At 44.8% G+C, this 18,632-nt stretch overlaps 1 protein-coding gene across 6 annotated transcripts in view; it reads right to left on the bottom strand.

Moving 5' to 3' along the window:
• The window catches only part of ANKIB1 (ankyrin repeat and IBR domain containing 1), a 167,125-nt gene that overhangs the window by 124,802 nt on the left and 23,691 nt on the right, over positions 1 to 18,632 (bottom strand). The window contains exon 1 of one of the 6 annotated variants that reach the window (XM_075062346.1): positions 4,647 to 4,815. The exons of the other annotated variants lie outside the window; for them this stretch is intronic. The gene's annotated coding sequence lies outside the window, so the exon portion shown is untranslated. Of the gene's footprint in view, positions 1 to 4,646; positions 4,816 to 18,632 lie in introns of those variants that run through there. 6 annotated transcript variants of the gene reach the window in all.

The following is an 18,632-nucleotide window of genomic DNA, read 5'->3' as shown; positions in this document are numbered from 1 at the left end:
TACATGACTCACACAGCTCATTCTCCTTTCCAACCATAGACTTTTTTTTTTATCTGTTTTTTGTGGTACTCGGCCACACTTCTGCTCACACAGGTCCGGAAAATGGAGAGGAATAGAGCGCAGTTAATCACTCACACTGGGTAGGATTCCCCGCGGTACAGGTCTATGTGAGGCTCAGTTAATGCTCGTGAGTGGTGCATATCTTCGGCTTAATTGTTTCTTAGACACATCATCACTTGGAGATCCTTCAGTACCATTCGGTAGAGGAAGGTGGCTGAGTATGGTATTCATGCAGTTCTCGTGAACCATCTTAACGACAGTAGTTCTCCAGCTCTCTGTTGGTGAGATTACATCTTGAGCTTATAGAGGTGTGCGCATTTAAGGCTAATAGGTCAAGAAACAGCAGCGGGAAGAAGGAGTGCACGTCACCTTGGTACATGCCGCACTTGATGGCCACTTCGTGGCAAGCCTGCCTTGAATTGACATTCCAGTGCTGTGTCTGCCCATAGTCCCACTGGAGAGTCTTGAGTGAAAGGTCTCTTGAGATGGTTGTTGCCTGTTGACTTTTGTATACTGCGGCCCAGACCCATCTCACAGTAACAGTGCCGTGCACGACCATTTGAGTCGTTGTGGTCTATCCTGTTAGTCAATCCACGAGGCTGTGCTCAGATTTGGGTCATTGTGCTAAGAATCTGGGACTTGTGGATGCCGACTGCTCCTATGTATGAGCACTGTGTTTTTGAGCCTCGCTAGTAGTTTGTTCTCGCCCAATGTCTTCTGAGCTGAGTGTGCTCATTGTTATTATGGCTTCAGTACTGCAGTAGTAAGCTTGGTGGTTACATGATAATGCCTGAAAGGAAATTTCAACATGTTGTGGGGGAGGCAGGATTATTGGTCGGTAAGTTTGGAACGGTTCTGTTTCCCTTTGCAGGGGTCTTTCATGATCAGCACTGGTCCTTACCTTGTGTAGCCAGTTATTTGGTGGAGCTGCTGCTAGAGCTGGTACCATCTGTGCTGCTAGGCGTTACACTTCCGCACTGCTGTAGTTTTCCTGTTTAGCACCGTAGTGAGGTGTGGTATTCAAGTGTCTTGGTACGAGGTGGCTGATCACAGCTCTTCATGTATCTTGACAGCCTAACGCTGAGCTGGGGAAATGGCTTTCATACTGAGTGATGGTGACTGGTTTCTGGTCTGGAGAATAGACTGTGCTCTGTTGCATCAAGGTCCTGCAGTGCCAACTTTGCCACTGGAGTGTTATTGAGATCTTTCTCTTCTCCCATATGATTCTTCAGTAATGTTCATGTTTTCTGCTGCTGGGTGGCTCTGCTGTTAATTGTGTTGTTGCAAACGCAGTTGGAAGTAAAAATCTTGGATGGTTCTTTGGAGAACAAGGGCACATTTACTTTTTTTGGCCTCGGCTTCTCTAGTGCAGTCTCCTTAGCCTGGTAGCCAGTGCTGTGAGCCTTTGTTGAGCAGTCTCTAAGGGCTTCAGATGGAGTCGGCCCTGTTAATTTTTTCAGTAGCCGAGTTCTTATCCTTAATCTCTACACCCTTCTGTAGTTCCACCAGCTGACTAAACTTCTTTCCGAGTCGCCTTGATATTATCTTCCAACCTCCAATTTTCACGCAGGGTGGGTGCAAACGTGATTGCTTCTTTGATCGGGAATGTAGGCCAAGCATCTTTCCAGAGAATTACACAGAGGGTTGTAGCAATATAACAGTTCAATGGTTTGGGTTAAAATGGTGGTAGTAGGGATTGTCATGAGGGCTCTACTGGCATCTTCCTATATACTATCTGATAGTACTTCTACTCCACTGAGCCTTGGTAAGTCGGTCTCGAGGATTGAGACTGTAGCTATTTCTCTCATGAGTTTTAGCTCATCATCAGCTGCTTGGCTCTTGCAATGAGTGGGCTTGCAGTGAGTTCAGCTTCAGGTGTGGGCTGGCCATCCACTGTTCTTCCAGGTTCTCTGAGCTCTGGGATGTAATGTGGAGTTGGTCCTTATATACTTCAGGCGAGTGAGAGTTATGACTTACCTTTAACTATAGATTGAGTTGAATATGGGAGTACTAGCTAGTATTCTCAGTACACAGAGATGGATGTGTACGCGAGGTCTTTTGTCCATCCATAGTCCAACATCCATACGTTAGATACTATCATATTATCCCTCAGGCCTCTATTAGGTATATCACATACGCGTGCTATAGTAGGCGTAGCATATCACAATTCTCAAGCGTTCTCTATGTGACTCGATCGCACTCACGTGGATAATTGGTTTGTTCCACGATGTTAGTAAGCCGAAATCTAGTCCGTAAGTATACAGATTGTATGCTTACCGTGGCCCATGGTATCAACTATCACGCATACTGTCGGACGCGGTTCGTGATCTAGTTCTAATTCGGCGGACGTCACGAGGAGCTGGCATGAAACTCTCCTAGTTCGTGTCACTCTCATATTTGAGGTAGGCAGGTGAAGCGTTAGGGGGTCTTTTGCCCAAGGACCCCTACTGGAAAGTTGGGTACCAACCGGGATTTAAAGCCTGGTCTCTAATATCAAAGGGCAGTCTCCCGTATTAAAGGGCGGTGCTCTTAACCACTACGCTATCCAGCATATATATATATTTGTAAGAATACTAATATTTTGATTTTGGGAGTGATGATGCCCATCAGGATGAACTACAGTAAAATGAATAGATTGAAAGTTATGCAGAAGTATTTGCATCCTAAGAACTCCAAGATGTCAAGCTATATTTCATAAATATACAAAGGAAAAAAAAATGTAGCTACTTCTTCCCTCCAGTGCTACCGAACACGAGGGAGCTAAAAGACATCCCTGCTTTAGCTTGGGGCCAGATTTAAAAATTTTAAACAAAACATTCTAATGTGTGCGTGTGTATATATTATAGGTGCAGCTGGCAGAGATGCCTGTAGTAACGTGGTCCAACATTTTTAATTGTAAGGTCAACCTACAAGTTGCTTATAACTTTACCAAACTTTGCTTTAGTGGGACATTCACGAAAGCTTATGCTCCAGTACATCTGTTAGTCTATAGGAATGCCACAGGACTCTTTGTCACTATAATTAGGTTGTTGACGGTTTTGTCCTACTATACACCCATATCCACCCAAAAAATAGCTTAAGTCCCCAAAATTTATTTACTTGAAGGCATGCCACAGGCTCAGTCCTCAACTAGTCTCACTTCTTTTTGTCTGCCTCTTATATCCTTTTGTCTAGTCAAAATAAGATCTTACTTAGGAGCCTGGTCTACATGTCATTGATGTTATGGAAGCACAGTACTTCTGTAACGATGGGATTTTTCCCCATGAGCTTTTCAGGTGTGAAAGATTAGCAGCAGTGATGGGAAATTTTAGGGAGAAAATGCTAACGTCCGTCGTTTAAATGCCAGCTACCATTATTTCAACATCATCCCTATAGTATTTCTATTCCTTATGTCAGTGAAGTGCAAAAAGTGATAACCTATCTTGGGCCAGATATAGTATGATGTACAGTGAGATACTGCACAATGCTCATATTGTACAGATGAGTGCAATATATCACCTCATTAAAATGAAAAGTGCACTCACATACGGTCAAACAAGCAGCTTATCCTCCTCAACATTACTTAAAGAAAAGTTGTAATGGTTTTTCATCCAGAGAACAAGATATTATTTAAAAGTGAAAATATTTTGGTTTAACATTTTACCTTAAGGAAGAGGCAGTTAAGTAAAGTAATAATTCTTCTGAATTTCTGCACGGGTGGGTGCAACATCCTCACCCCTAATACTTCACTCATTCCGGTACACCAGGTCATTAGAAAATTACAAAATGCCTTTCAAAAACTGCAAGTTGCCAGCAACTTGATAATCTGTCAAAGCATCGTACTTCTGTTCAGATTACTGAACCTTTAGTTACTGTCACATGGAGAGATCTTTCCCTTTATTAGCTCCAGCTGAACATTTTCAGGGTAAGTTTCTCTTTTGTCAGTTTAAAGAGACTGATCTAATCTTAAACAAAATGACATGGCTGCAACTATGACAACCTTGGCAGTATTTCCTTATATTTTCTTCTGCCTAAGCCAGGAGGTGAAAATACCATTAATACACCTCTACTTCAATATAACGCTGCCCTTGGGAGCCAAAAAAATCTTACTGTGTTACAGGTGAAATCATGTTATATTGAACTTGCTTTGATCCACTGGAGTGAGCAGCCCCGCCCTCTCAGAGCACTGCTTTACCATGTTTTATCCAAATCCGTGTTATATCGGGTGGCGTTATATCGAGGTAGCGGTGTATTTTAAAGCAAAAAGAATTTTGACATTTTACTGGAGTAAGACAGACTTCACACAAAAAGTGCATGACTGTTCTGGCATTTTAAATTGTCAATATTGTAGCCTCAAAAAGAAATTAAAACCTTTTAAAATGTTCTCAGGAATAACTTTTAATATAGGACAGAATTTAGTTAAATATACAATGCTCTTCATACTGATGTGACTCAAAGTACATCATAAAATGAGCTAAATACTGCTAGGGCAATGAAGCATCCACTGTACAATGGCTCACAACTGAATAATACTGCTCTTCCACCAGTAGTGCACTATCGACACTAGGTATGAACCCAAGTCCTAGTGCGAAATGTGAAATACCTACCAGCCCATGCTCAGAGGAAATAAACAACTGTTAGCTATATTAGGTATCTTCCATTCTTATATGCAGTGTTGTTATTGCCATGTTGGTCCCAGGATGGGTGCTGTATGCAGTGGTCAGAGGGTTACAAATGGTGAGACCTCTGGGGATGATGTTTTGTTTCTTGCATTTGCACTGAAAGTAGATGTCACTGTTAAGTTTTGCGTCAGGTTGGGGAGTCTCCCTTTCACACAGCAAAATTAATTATGTTCCATTGTTGTAGCTATGTTGGTCCAATAAAAGATATTATCACATCCACTTTGTTTCAGCTATATATGGGGTCGGCAACCTTTCAGAAGTGGTGTGCCGAGTCTTCATTCATTCACTCTAATTTAAGGTTTTGCGTGCCAGTAATACATTTTAACGTTCTTAGAAGGTCTCTTTCTATATGTCTATAATATATAACTAAACTATTGATGTATGTAAAGTAAATAAGGTTTTTAAAATGTTTAAGAAGATTCATTTAAAACTAAATATTGGCAGAGCCCCCTGGACCGGTGGCCAGGACCGAGGCACTGTGAGTGCCACTGAATATCAGTTCGTGTGCCGCCTTCGGCACCCATGCCATAGGTTGCCTACCCCTGAGATATATTATTAGAGTCAATAATAACAATGACAGACTAACAAGTATTGACTAAAAAGAGTATCAATATACAATCACAGAACTAGAAGGGAACTTGAGAGGTCACCTAGTCCAGTCCCCTGCACTGTGGCAGGACTAAGTATTATCTAGACCATTCATGACAGGTGTTTGTCTAACCTGCTCTTAAAAATCTCCAATGATGGAGATTCCATAACCTCTCTAGGCAATTTATTCCAGTGCTTAACGAGCCTGACAGTTAGGAAATTTTTCCTAATGTCCAACCTAAACCACTCTTGTTGCAGTTGAAGCCCATTGCTTCTTGTCCTATCCTCAGAGGTTAAGAAAAAAAATTTTTCTTCCTCCTCCTTGTAACAACCTCTTATGTACTTGAAAATTGTTATGTCCCCTCTCAGTCTTCTCTTCTCCAGACTAAATAAACCCAGTTTTTTCCATCTTCCCTCATAGATCATGTTTTCTAGACCTTTTATCATTTTTTTTGCCCTTCTCTGGACTCTCTCCAATTAGTCCACATCCTTCCTGATATATGGTGCCCAGAACTGGACATAATACTCCAGTTATGGCCTAATCAACATGGAGTAAAACGGAAGAATTACTTCTCGTGTCTTGCTACAAAACTCCTGCTAATACATCCCAGAAGGCTATTCACTTTTTTTGCAACAGCATTATACTGTTGACTCATATTTAGCTTGCGGTCCACTATGACCCCCAGATCCCTTTCTGCAGTACTCCTTCCTAGGTAGTCATTTCCCATTTTGTATGTGTGCAACTGATTGTTCCTTCCTAAATGGAATACTTTGCACTTGTCCTTTTCGCATTTCATCCTAGTTACTTCAGACCATTTCTCCAGTTCGTCCAGATCATTTTGAATTTTAATCCTATCCTCCAAAGCACTTGCAACCCCTCCCAGCTTGGTTTTGTCCCCAAACTTTATAAGTACACTCTTCAAGCCATTATCTAAATAATTGATGAAGATATTGAACAGAACTGGACCCAGAACTGATCCCTGTGGGACCCCACTTATGCCCTTCCAGCATGACTGTGAACCATTGATAACTATTTTCTGGGAATGGTATAGGAAAATCATCAGTGTCATAAGATTCACATATTAACTTCTGCCTCAAACAGTCAAGAGCCTCAGGTCAACTAGGGCGGGGATCCCCTTATAAGAAACATCTCTAGCACGGTAGTTCTCAACCTTTCCAGACTACCATATCCCTTTCAAGAATCTGATGTGTCTTGTGTACCCTAAGTTTCACCTCATTTAACAACTTTGGCTTCGGCTTTCTGCCCTAGCGAGTCTGGCCCTGGCGACCCCATTAAAACAAACTCACCCACAGTTTGAGAAATACTAGTATAGTCTATAGGACAGTATAAACACATCACTGTCTATATGAAATTTTAGTTTGTACTGACTTTGCTAATGCATTTTACATAGCCTGTGGTAAAACTAGGCATATATCTAGAGGAGTTGATGTACCCCCTGGAAGACCGCTGCATATCCCCAGGGGTATTGTTCAGCCAGAAGATGATACGTGAGGATTGTTTCCTCCCCCGCTCAACTTATGCAAAGGTGAAATTGCTAACACTCAAGGCCAGGCCCAGATGGAACTATGTAACCAGTCAATATGACCACTGTGACTTAAAGAAGGGATTCTGTGGAATAGTGAGAAGGTGGTATGATGCTCCCCCAGGGTTCCCAAGGTTGTGAGGCACCTCCCCACCACCTCTCCTTAGCATTAATCAGCACCCTGAAACCAACTGCCTCTGGCAACACAAGCACCACCTTTCAGGCCTCCACAGACCTCACTCTCTCTGCACAGGTAATGACAGGCACACACCTACCCCCAAATGCTTGGAGCATTCCCTGCAACGCTCAGTCTCTCATCCACTAAACACTCAGAGTTACCAGGTCTGCTATTCCCAGACGAACAGCACACACCAGCTTGTAAGAGTCAACTCTCACTCAACACTGCTTAACACACAGCACTGAGATCTATTTATAGTGAAAATAAGAATAAGTTTATTATCGACTAGAGATTCCGTAGATAGTGAATTAGGATAGTGGAAACAAAAATATAAAACAAAATCATAATACTCTTTCTAGAGCCAAGAGACGTATATCTCACCCAAGTCCACTTCAGCATTTTCAACCAAGAGTACCTGAGACTCATTTTCACGAATGTAAATGTGCGTCTAATTCCTCGATGCAAGATAAAGGGGTGCCTTAACTTCTAGAAATATCCCCAAAGTTCATTGTCTTTGCTCACAGACAGGATAATCCTGCACAGCATGTTTTTTGCAGTGTGCTCCTTTCGTATGGACTTCACATCTCTTTGTTAGCATTTGTAAATGTGATGTACATGGGCAACCATTGTATTAGCTTACAATGCTTAATTTATATCTGAACAGAGAGACAGGTGAATACATATCTCTTGTCTGACAGAAAATCTGTTTCCACCTCTGCTGGTGACAAATACCCATGATCCAGACTCTTAACTCCTTGCACAGTATCTGTACATACATTTCACAATGATATTAATAACCAGTGTGACACCACCTTTCATTTGAGACCTCACGACATTATTTGGTGAACCAGACTGAACATCCCAGAACCAGGATATTCCTGTACCTCCTTGCCAGTTGACATTAAGAGGTTCTTGGGTCACAGGTGGGATAAGCAGTCCAGGGCTGCAAGGGATAGCAACCTCAGGGACATGGTTTAGCCGAGCAGGTTAGAAAGAAGAAGAGAACAGAGAACCAGCCTTGGGAAAAACTGTTAGGAGGAAAAGCAAGCATGAAGACACACAAATGGCTATTAGAGAAAACAGAAAGGCCAGGACAGATCCAGAGAACTGAAATAAGAAACCAAAAAGGGGTGGGAGGAGATGCACATGAGTATTATAAGTCCTGTCTTGACAGGGTCCAGGGTGTCTTTTTCCGTTTGTGTTAACTCAGTCAACTTAGCTTAACATGACTTAAAAACTCCATTAAGAGGCAGGCAAATGTTTGAAGTTGTAGTATCTAGCCATACTGAAGCATAAGGAAGAGCCTATAATCCAACATGGACAGCTAACAACTTCATACATGTTAACCTGCACATTAAAGGGATTTTTAATATTAAGCTAACAGTTCAAAAACACAGTCCTTTTGCCTGTCAGGAAATATTCTTATAGAGCAGGGAAGCCCAAACTTACTGGTCATCCAAGCCATATATGACAATCTTCAGAAGTTTAATAGCCAGGGCACACCTGCTGGGAGTTAGAGGTTGGGGTACCCTATGGGAGGCACCTGACAAGGCTCAGGGCTTCAGCCCCGAGCCCTGGCATGTGTGCCACGCTGGGCAGAAGTCCCAAGACCCCCTTCCCCGCTGGGCAGAAGACCCTATTGCACCACCCTGCTGCAAGGCAGAGGTTCTGAGCTCCCCACTCCCACCCTCAGTCTGGTAGGTGGAGAAGGACTCTGCAAACCACACTTTAATGGTAAAAGAGCCACATGTGGCTTGCGAGCCACAGTTTAGCCATCCCTGTAATAGTGCAAAAATAACAATGGCTCTGATAATGAAGAGCTACTCACGTGAAAGACCTTCCAGCAAATAGTCTAAAAAACTCCTCAAACATACAGTAAAAGTCTAAATGTGTTCATGCAGCAGGAGTCCCACAGATTCAGGAAGCCAGTTGACAGGCCAGGGCCACTGTGAATCTACTAGAAAGGCCTAGTCTGTGGTTCTCATCATGTAACATGTGTATTACTGGTGGTATGTGAACTGCATCAGAAAGCATGTGGCAACCACTGGCTTAAGGTATCTCTTCAAGGCATATTGTAGGGATATTAAAAAAAGATACGAACAGTGATTCCCCCAAGTGACAGTGATCCCCCAGTTTCACCAAGTACAAAAAACTTGTAGTTCTTATGTTAAAACTTGTAAGCTCCTCTCTGCAGAAAACACTGATTGTATCTGTCCTGTTGAAGATACTCTATTACTATGTAAAACTTACAAACAAGTTAATTGACTTTGTTCTCAAAGTAAAAACACTATGCTAGCCTTAAGCTGTAATTGATACAATGTACACAAACAGAACCTCACCCTCTGTGATTACACACACCCCAAAAGTGGTGGAGACAGTAAATTAAAATATGTTTAAAATATGGAATGTATGTTGATGAATGTTTGATGTATGTGAATGTTTAGGGAGGTGCCAGCTTAGAAAGGATCCATCGGCCGAAGAATGTGTCAAGTGGACCACCAGACAACCCCCGGAGGGTAAACTGGGATCCACCTCAAACACCTGGAAGAAATGTCCCACTTTAAACAGTGTGGAGCCACCAGGAATGTGCCATCTGCTGATTAAGCCAACAACAGCAGGATGAAACGGTTCCCACAGAGTAACATAGGAATTAATTCCCATAAAAATGGACTCTAAAAACTGAGGACTTTGAGACTCTGGCTCTGCAGCCAATCTCCAGGAGCATCAGGTGCATCTGACACACACTCAGCTCAATCCTCATGACCAAGATACCTGGCCAGTAACTTGGCATGAGCAACGTCTAGGCTGGTAACTATAACACCTATACAGAACCTGAATGAATCACTGTGTGAAGGAATATATGTGTGTATATATATATGTATATGTATATGTATGTATGTGTGTAAGGAATACGTAGTAATAGGAATTAGTCAAACGTTGTTTACGTTTGTCTTTTGCTTTAGTATATTTACAATAAATGTGGCATCTTTGCCTTAACCCTCTTAATAAGATCCTGCTGGTTTTTATTATATTGGTATAACAATATCTGGCTGAAGTGTTTGCTCACCAATTGGCAAATAGTATCTGTACTGCAAGTTAAAGAGGTACTTCCATTCCTAGCCATATGTACAATCTTATAAACGCACAAACAAACAAAAAAAATCCTTACATCAGCGTAAATTCTACCTCCTCTCCCCAGCTAGCTCTCCAGCCCTTGTTGTCCTTCAAAATTGTATTTTTCGGATATCTTTTTACCCATGAAATTGATCAAAGCCTTTGATCATATTAATCATCTCAAACTGATCTAAAGCTTTAGATTAAATTTCTTAAGCCACTTTGAGCCAGATTGCTTTAAACCATTAGTTCTCAAACTTTTGCACTGGTGACCCTTTCACATAGTAAGCCCCCCCTTATAAATTAAAAATATATAAAAATGCATTTAACACCATTATAAATGCTGGAGGAAAGGCAGGGTTTGGGGTGGCGGCTGACAGCTAGTGACCCCCTATGTAATAACCCTCATGACCCCCGAGGGGTCCCAACCCCCAGTTTGAGAACCCCTGCTTTAAACTATAAACTTAAAAAAACAATTAATATGAAGGGAAAATAAGGGGCTCAAAGTCCAAACAGGACAGAAGGTTAAAAGGCAGCATTTGGGCAAGGTTCAGATCATTGCTCGGTAAATGATTAGGGCCTTACCAAATTCACAGCTGTGAAAAACGCATTATGGACCATAAAATCTGGTCTCTCCTGTGAAATTTGGCTATTGTAGGGGAGTCATGGTATTGACACCTTTATTTCTGCGCTGACTTCAGAGCAGTGGCTGCTGACTGGGCATCCAGCTCTGAAGGCAGCGCTGCCGCCAGCAGTAGCTCAGATGGGAGGGTGGCATGGTATGGGGAGTATCACTTTTTGGGGGGAGGCAGGGACAGCATTACAGGTAAGTGACATGGTTGGGAGGGTGGTATGGTCACCCCCTCCACATACACAGCCAGTCCGAGGCCCCATAACACCTAAGTGCTTGGGAAGAGCAGGGCTGGGGGCACCCTGGCCAGGGACTCCTGCTGTGGCTCCAGTTGCTAGCCCCAGCTGGGCTGTGGAGGAACAGGACTTCCTCTTACCTAGACCCAGGAGCAGCCTGTGTAAGGGCAGACCCATCACCAGTGGCAGTGCAGAAATAAGGGTGGCAATACCGTACCACGTCACCCTCACTTCTGTGTTGCTGCTGCCTTCAGAGCTGGGCTCCTGGCCAGCAGCCGTTACTCTCCAGCTGCTCAGCTCTGAAGACAGTGCCATCACCAGCAGCAGAGCACAAGTAAAGGTGACAAAACCATGACCCATCTAAAATACCCTTGCACCACAACCCCTTTGATTGGGCCCCCCCCAGTCACATCATGAAATTTCAGATTTAAATATCTAAAACTATGAAATAAGATTTTAAAAATCGTATCAACATGAAATTTACCAAAATGAACCATGAATTTCGTAGGGCCCTAGAAATTATCAACATGGATTTTCCAACATGGGGGTCAAAAACAAGCCCAGGCAGTGAGATGCAATAGCTCTTCCATTTTTTACAATTACATGGGGAAGTCCCAAAGATTTTTGTTGTTATAACACAGGGTCACGCTATGGAAAAATGTTGAAAGCCACTATTTTGGATTAATGCAAACCTAGAGAACTTCAGAGTCCTTCGGCCCCCAATGTCCTTACAAGTTCTAGCTATGAATTGATCTAAAACACTAAATGTAAAGTTTCAAAATGTGCTGATTTTAAGCATTCAGAAGTTTAAAACTAATTTCCTTCAAGCCAGTTTGATTTTCAGGTCTCAGTGAAATCTACAATAAAGCTCATCTTAAAGAAAATCAGATGCAGCAATTTTGCAAACCAGACTTGAAAAGTATACTTTTAATGAGCTGTCATAGGGCTTGGATACACTTGGAGGTGTGCAGCGCTGGGAGTTACAGCTGTCTTGTCCCATTCTGGCGCTGTGGGTTGTGGGAAGGGGTTGGAAGGGTGCTGGTCATTCGGCTTCCTGTCCCAACAGCCCATGGCGCATCGCTTCACATCCCAGCAGTCACTGTTTTTCCGTCCACGTTTGGCACCATCGTGAGTCTCCCAATCGTTTCTGTGCAGTGCGATTTCTGTGGGAAATGTAGCCCAAGCTGCTGAGGACTTTGCTGATGAGTGTCGCCAGCACATCACGTTTGGCAGTTCAGCTATTCCTTCAGCTCCAAAGTGACAGTGAGGAGTCCGACGACGATATCAAGTCGCCTGACGTGTATGACACTAAATTGCTTGTGGCAGTAACGGAAATGCTCAGCACCGTGGAATGCCGCTTTTGGGCTCGGGAAACAAGCAGTGAGTGGTGGGATCACATTGTCATGGCAGTCTGGGATGATGAGCAGTGGCTGCAGAACTTTCGGATGAGAAAAGTCACTTTCATGGGATTGTGTGAGGAGCTCGCCCACTCCCTGAGGCGCAAGGACACGAGATTGAGAGCTGCCCTGCCGGTGGAGAAGCGGGTGGTTATTGCAATCTGGAAGATGGCAACTCCAGTCAGCTACCGATTGGTCGCAAACCAGTTTGGAGTGGGAAAGTCGACTACTAGAATCGTGTTGATGCAAGTTTGCAGGGCCATTAATCGCATCCTGCTAAGGAGAACTGTGACTCTGGGGAACGTGCAGGACATTCTGGATGGCTTTGCACAAATGGGTTTCCCTAACTGTGGCGGGGCGATAGATGGGATGCATATTCCTATTCTGGCACCACCCCACCTAGCATCCGAGTACATTAATTGGAAGGGGTATTTCTCAATGGTTCTCCAGGCGCTTGTGAACCACCGTGGGCATTTCACTGGCATTTACACAGGCTGGCCTGGAAAGGTGCATGATGCACGCATCTTTCAGAACACTGGCCTCTTCAGGAATCTGCAGGCCGAGACTTTTTTCCCAGACCGGAAGATCACTGTAGGGGACATTGAAATGCCCATTGTGATCCTTGAAGACTCCGCTTACACGTTAATGCCTTGGCTCATAAAACCATATACAGGGAAGCTTGACAGGAGCAAGGACCGGTTCAACTACAGGCTGAGCCGGTGCTAAATGACTGTGGAGTGTGCTTTTGGCAGTTTAAAAGGATGCTGGAGATCTCTTTATGCGAAGCTAGACTTGGGGGAAAGCAGCATCCCTGCGGTTATATCCACGTGATGTACACTCCATAATATTTGTGAAGGGAAGAGTGAAACATTCAGTCAGGAATGGACCTCAGAGGTTCAATGCCTGGAGGCTGAATTTGCACAGCCAGAGAGCAGGGCTACTAGAGAGGCCCAGCACAGGGCTACAAGGATTAGGGATGCCTTGAGAGAGGAATTTGAGGCTGAAAGCCACAGTAATGTTTGGTGCCTTGTACGGGAGTGAAGTGCAGTGATTTGCAGTGCCTGTTTTTTCCCTGGGCTACGGTATCTTTCACTTTCTGCAATAAAAAAAACTGTTTTGAAAGCCACGAATTCATTTATTGAAAAGAAAATAACTAAAAGGGCAGGGGGGTAGGCTGGTGAACTGTACAGTCAGAGGTTTGAATATGTCCTGTCTGGAGTGCTGTGCAATGACTGCTGCACTTCAGGATGAAAATGCTGCATGTTGATGGGCGTTGAGTGCAGAGGGTAAGGGTCGTAGTTCTCAGGGCTGGTAGGTGAACGTACAGGTGTTGGGGGCAGCTGGTGGTGGTAAGACCCTGGATGCTGGAAAAGGGGGTTTTGAGCTGACATTGGGGGACAAGGGAAAGAGCTTTGGGACGGGAGAGTGGGGGGCGGCATGGTAGTGCTCTGCCTGCATGGCTACGAGTGACTGGATACCGTCCGTTTGGCGCACCGGGATGCTTATCAGCTGTTTCGTGCTTTTCTTCTTAGCCACTGCCTCTCTCCTGCTTTCTGTTTCCCTCCAGTGCTGCATTTTTTCTCTTCAGTCCTGCAGTTTCTTACTCTCTCTAGCAGACTGATTCATAACTGCTTTCACCGTATCTTCTTTGCTTTTTCGTGGCTTTTTCCTCAGGTTTTGTAGCCTCTCAGCAGTTTCTGATACAGCCAGTCAAGTAGTCAAGGACACTTATTAGAAAAAAGACAAAAATTGAAACATTTAACAGGGAGGCAGCATTGTGTATAATCACAGTGAAGGAGTTTACTGTCTCACTTTAGCATACTTTCCACATACCAAACAGAGCACACAGAACCTACGGTAGCGAAGAAATGGCAAGTAAGGGGGAATGGGTGGAGGAGTTAATTAATCCTGGAAGATATCTCGCTGCTGCGGGTCACCTGGGAAGGTGGGACTGATTGGTTCAGGGCTGTACTGGGTTTCTGTGCATTGGGGAAAGCAAACAGCTGCAGGGGGACCTACAGTGAACACTATCCCAACATTTTCCACAGGAGTTTATCCTGGAAGATATCTCGCTGCTGCGGGTCACCTGGGAAGCAAGGGAGGGTCTTCTACAGCAATGCGGATTCCCCTGGCCCTATGCAAGCTTGCCTGTGTTGCAGGCAATGGTCCTCCACCCTCGCGGCACAGTGGCGGACTGTTTAGCCTGACTGGGACAAGGACCACAGTGGCTCTCCTAATAAATTGCGCAAGCGTATTGCCCACACTCTGCAGGTAAACTTTTGAAGAGTTACCGAGGACGATTACCGCGATGTGATAGACCACATCAATGGGCTTTCCACATCTAGGCATGCATGCTGCAGCAAACCCCCCTCTCCTGAAAACTTTCATCCTGAATAAAAGCTGCTTACCGGGAACCCGCTCCTCTGCTTCTTCTTCCAACAAGTTCCAGCTGGCGACTGGCTACTTCCTCCTGCTTGAGAAGAGCTCCTGGCTGCATTGCCTCCTGGACTCCAGGGTGCTCCCCCCACTCGCAGTACCCTCACTCTTCATTCCTCCCCCACTCCTCCTCTTCCGCTCTGACCGACTGTCATTTGTGGTCTCGGTGGCAGGGGTCACCCCATAGTCGCATCCAGTCCCTTAGTAAAAAACAGTCGTGGGGGCACACCTAGCAAGCAGTTTCCCTTGCGGCGTTTTGCAATTAGGCACTCCAACAGCTTCCTTACTTTACCTGCACCTGCATCGCGTCCCAGTCATTGGCTCCTTTCCAGCATGGCCCTTGAGATCTGCCCATAGGTATCGTAATCTCTACGGCTGGATGCAGCTTGTGCTGCACAGCTTCCTCCCCCAAAACTGATGAGGTCCATCAACTCGCCATTGTTCCATGCTGGGGCTCGTTGGCACATGGAGGCATGGTCACCTGGAAAGATTCACTGATTTGATTGCACTCACACCTGGCTGAGCAAACAGGAAGGAGATTTTAAAATTCCCGGGGGATTTAAAGAGCAGGTCACGTGAGGCAAGGGCAAGCAGAGTGTGAACTGATGCGTTTTCAGAGTGGCTGAACAGGCAATTCCTGGGAGTTACCTCCCTAATACCCTGGAGGCCAAATTACACAGCGCTTTTGGTGGCCACACTTGCGGAACAGCGCTGCATCACCAGCGCTGCAATCCTTATACCTGAGGCAGAGCAGGAGTACAACCAGCGCTGCAGCCAGGGAGATGCAGCGCTGTATTTGCCTTGCAAGTGTGGACGGTAAGTTGCAGCGCTGGTGGTAGGTTTACAGTGCTGCAACTCTCCAGTGTAGCCAAGCCCATACATCCAAAATGCACCTTTTAGCTCCTGATGCTGCAATGAGCTCTGTGCAAGTAGACCGCTGAATCTGTGCAGAGCCCTTTAGGTATGTCTACACTGCAATTAAAAATCAGCAGCTGATCTTGGCCAGCTGACTCGGGTATGTGGGGCTCGGGTTAAGGGCCTGGTTAATTGCAGTGTAGCTGTCTGGGCTCAGACTGGAGCCTGGGTTTTAGACTCAGAGGTGGGATAGTCCCACAGCTTGGGCTGCAGGCCAAGCCTGAACGTCTAAACTGCAATAAAACAGCCTCTTAGCCAAAGCCCCACAAACCTGAGTCAGCAGGCATGGGACAGCTTCATGTTTTTAACTGCAGTGTAGACACACCCCCAGTGAGCAATGGGATCCATGCAAATTTAAGCTCATTACAGGGGCAGGGTCTAACTCTTCATTTATGCACTAAAGGAAAAGTACAACTTTCATTTATATCTTTTATAAAAGTCTGAACCCTGCAAGTTAAGCATGTAGCTAGTCTATGCAACTACATAGTCCTGTCACTAATATTCTCAACCTCCCTCACCCACAGCCACTCCCTCTGCTTGTATCTTATTTTGTTCACCCTGTATTAATTTGAAGGACAACTCTATAACCTAGTTTATGCAGGGGGACCACTGAACTGATCTCAAACATTAAAGTGAAATTTAATATTGCTTATTTAAATCTCTAAAGGTGCACCCTACATCCAGAGACCCAAATCAGATTAGGTCCCCACTTACCCACTGTTGAACAAATACATAGTAAGCACACCCCTGTGACCAAGAGCTTTCTATAGATCTCCAATTCTAGAATCAGATCTTCTGTGACACAGAGATCCAGAACCTGTTTGGGGCAGTGGCTGTCACTTGTTATGTCTTATTACAGTTCCTACCAAGAATCTGAATTTGGCTAAAAAGACTACTGTCAGATGAAAGTTACACATTGAAAACATTTCACCTCACTAGTTTCTACACACACAGGTGTGTACTTAAGCTAACTCAAATTCTTTAACTTCATATTTATCCTATAGCTACACTTCACCAGCCCTCTACAGGCAAACTGAAAGAAGTGACGTCTCCCAGGTCCAGCTTCCTTACTCCTGGTCTACACTACAAGTTTAGGTTGAATTTAGCAGCATTAAATCGAATTATCCCTGCACCCGTCCACACAATAAAGCCATTTTTGTCAATATAAAGGGCTCTTAAAATCGATTTCTGTACTCCTCCCCAACAAGGGGAGTAGTGCTGAAATCAACATTGTTGGTTCAAATTAGGGTTAGTGTGGATGCATTTCAACGGTATTGGCATCTGGGAGCTATCCCACAGTGCACCATTGTGACCACTCTGGACAGCAATCTGAACTCAGATGCACTGGCCAGGCAGACAGGAAAAGCCTTGCGAACTTTTGAATTTCATTTCCTGTTTGCCCAGCGTGGAGAGTTGATCAGCACAGATGACCATGCAGTCCCAGAATTGAAAAAGAGCTCCAGCATGGATTGTACGGGAGGTACCAGATCTGATCGCGTATGGGGAGACGAATCCGTGCTATCAGAACTCCTTTCCAAAAGACGGAATGCCAAAACATTTGAAAAAATCTCCAAGGCCGTGATGGACAGAGGCCACAACAGGGACTCAACATAGTGCCGTGTGAAACTTAAGGAGCTGAGACAAGCGTATCAGAAAGCTAAAGAATAAAACGGACGCTCCAGGACAGAGCCGCAGACATGCCACTTCTACACTGAGCTGCAGGCAATTCTAGAGGAGGCTGCCACCACCACCCCACCCCTGTCCCTGGACTCCGATGATGGGGTACTCTCAGTCACCATGCCGGAGGATTTTGCGGATGAGGAGGACGACGACGATGAGGTTGAAAAGAGCACACCGCACACCGTTCTACCTGACAGCCAGGATCTTTTTCTCACCCTGACTGAAATACCCTCCCAACTCGGTATCCCGGACCATGAAGCCGTAGAAGTGACCTCTGGTGAGTATACCTTTATAAATATAACACATGGTTTAAAAGCAAGTGTTTTTTAATGATGAATTTTCCCTGAGGACTTGAGATGCATTTGTGGCCAGTACAGCTACTGGAAAAGTCTGTTAATATGTCTGGGGATGGACTGGAAATTCTCCAGCAATAACTCCATGAAGCTCTCCTGGAGGTCCTCCAAAAACCTTTGCAGAAGGTTTCTGGGGAGAGCAGCCTTATTCCATCCTCCATGGTAGGACCTTGACCATGCCATGCTAGTAGCAAGTAATCTGGTATCATTGCATGACAAAGCCTAGCAGTATATGGTCCCAGTGTTTGCTGGCATGCAAGCAACATTATTCTTCATCTCCTCAGGAGAGTTAGCCAAGCGGGGGGGGGGGGGGGAGGGGCGGGAACTGGCGCTGAGCTGTTCGTGTTTGGCTAGCAGGGATCTTCCCTGATACCAGCCACGCAGTGCAGTAATGATTAAAACGATCATCGCAGAGAAGGGGGAGGGGCGGGAACTGGCGCTGAGCTGTTCGTGTTTGGCTAGCAGGGATCTTCCCTGATACCAGCCACGCAGTGCAGTAGGGGGGAGAGTTAAAGTGACCATCCCAGAGAAAGAGGGGGTAGCTTGGTTTTTGCTGCTGCACGTTAACACAAAAACCACAGCCCTAAATTGACAACTCAATGGGAAAGGAGGGCACTGCTGTTATGAAGGTTGCAGAAGCCGAAAGACTATGGCTTACCATGGCCGCCTGCAAGCCGAATTCTGTTGCCCAGCATGTTTGATCTCTAATACCAAATCCGCAGGCACACAATACAAGATGTAAAAAATGACCTTGTACCAAAATCACATGCTATGTAATGTGAATAGTGTTGTTCATCATGACAGAATATACCCATTGTACTGTAAAATCTCTCTTTTTA

The sequence above is a fragment of the Chelonoidis abingdonii genome, chromosome 2 (genome assembly GCF_003597395.2).
Source record: "Chelonoidis abingdonii isolate Lonesome George chromosome 2, CheloAbing_2.0, whole genome shotgun sequence".
NCBI classification, from domain to species: domain Eukaryota; kingdom Metazoa; phylum Chordata; order Testudines; family Testudinidae; genus Chelonoidis; species Chelonoidis abingdonii.
Note: the sequence above shows the minus strand (reverse complement) of the source record. Positions and strands in the feature narration are given on the sequence as shown.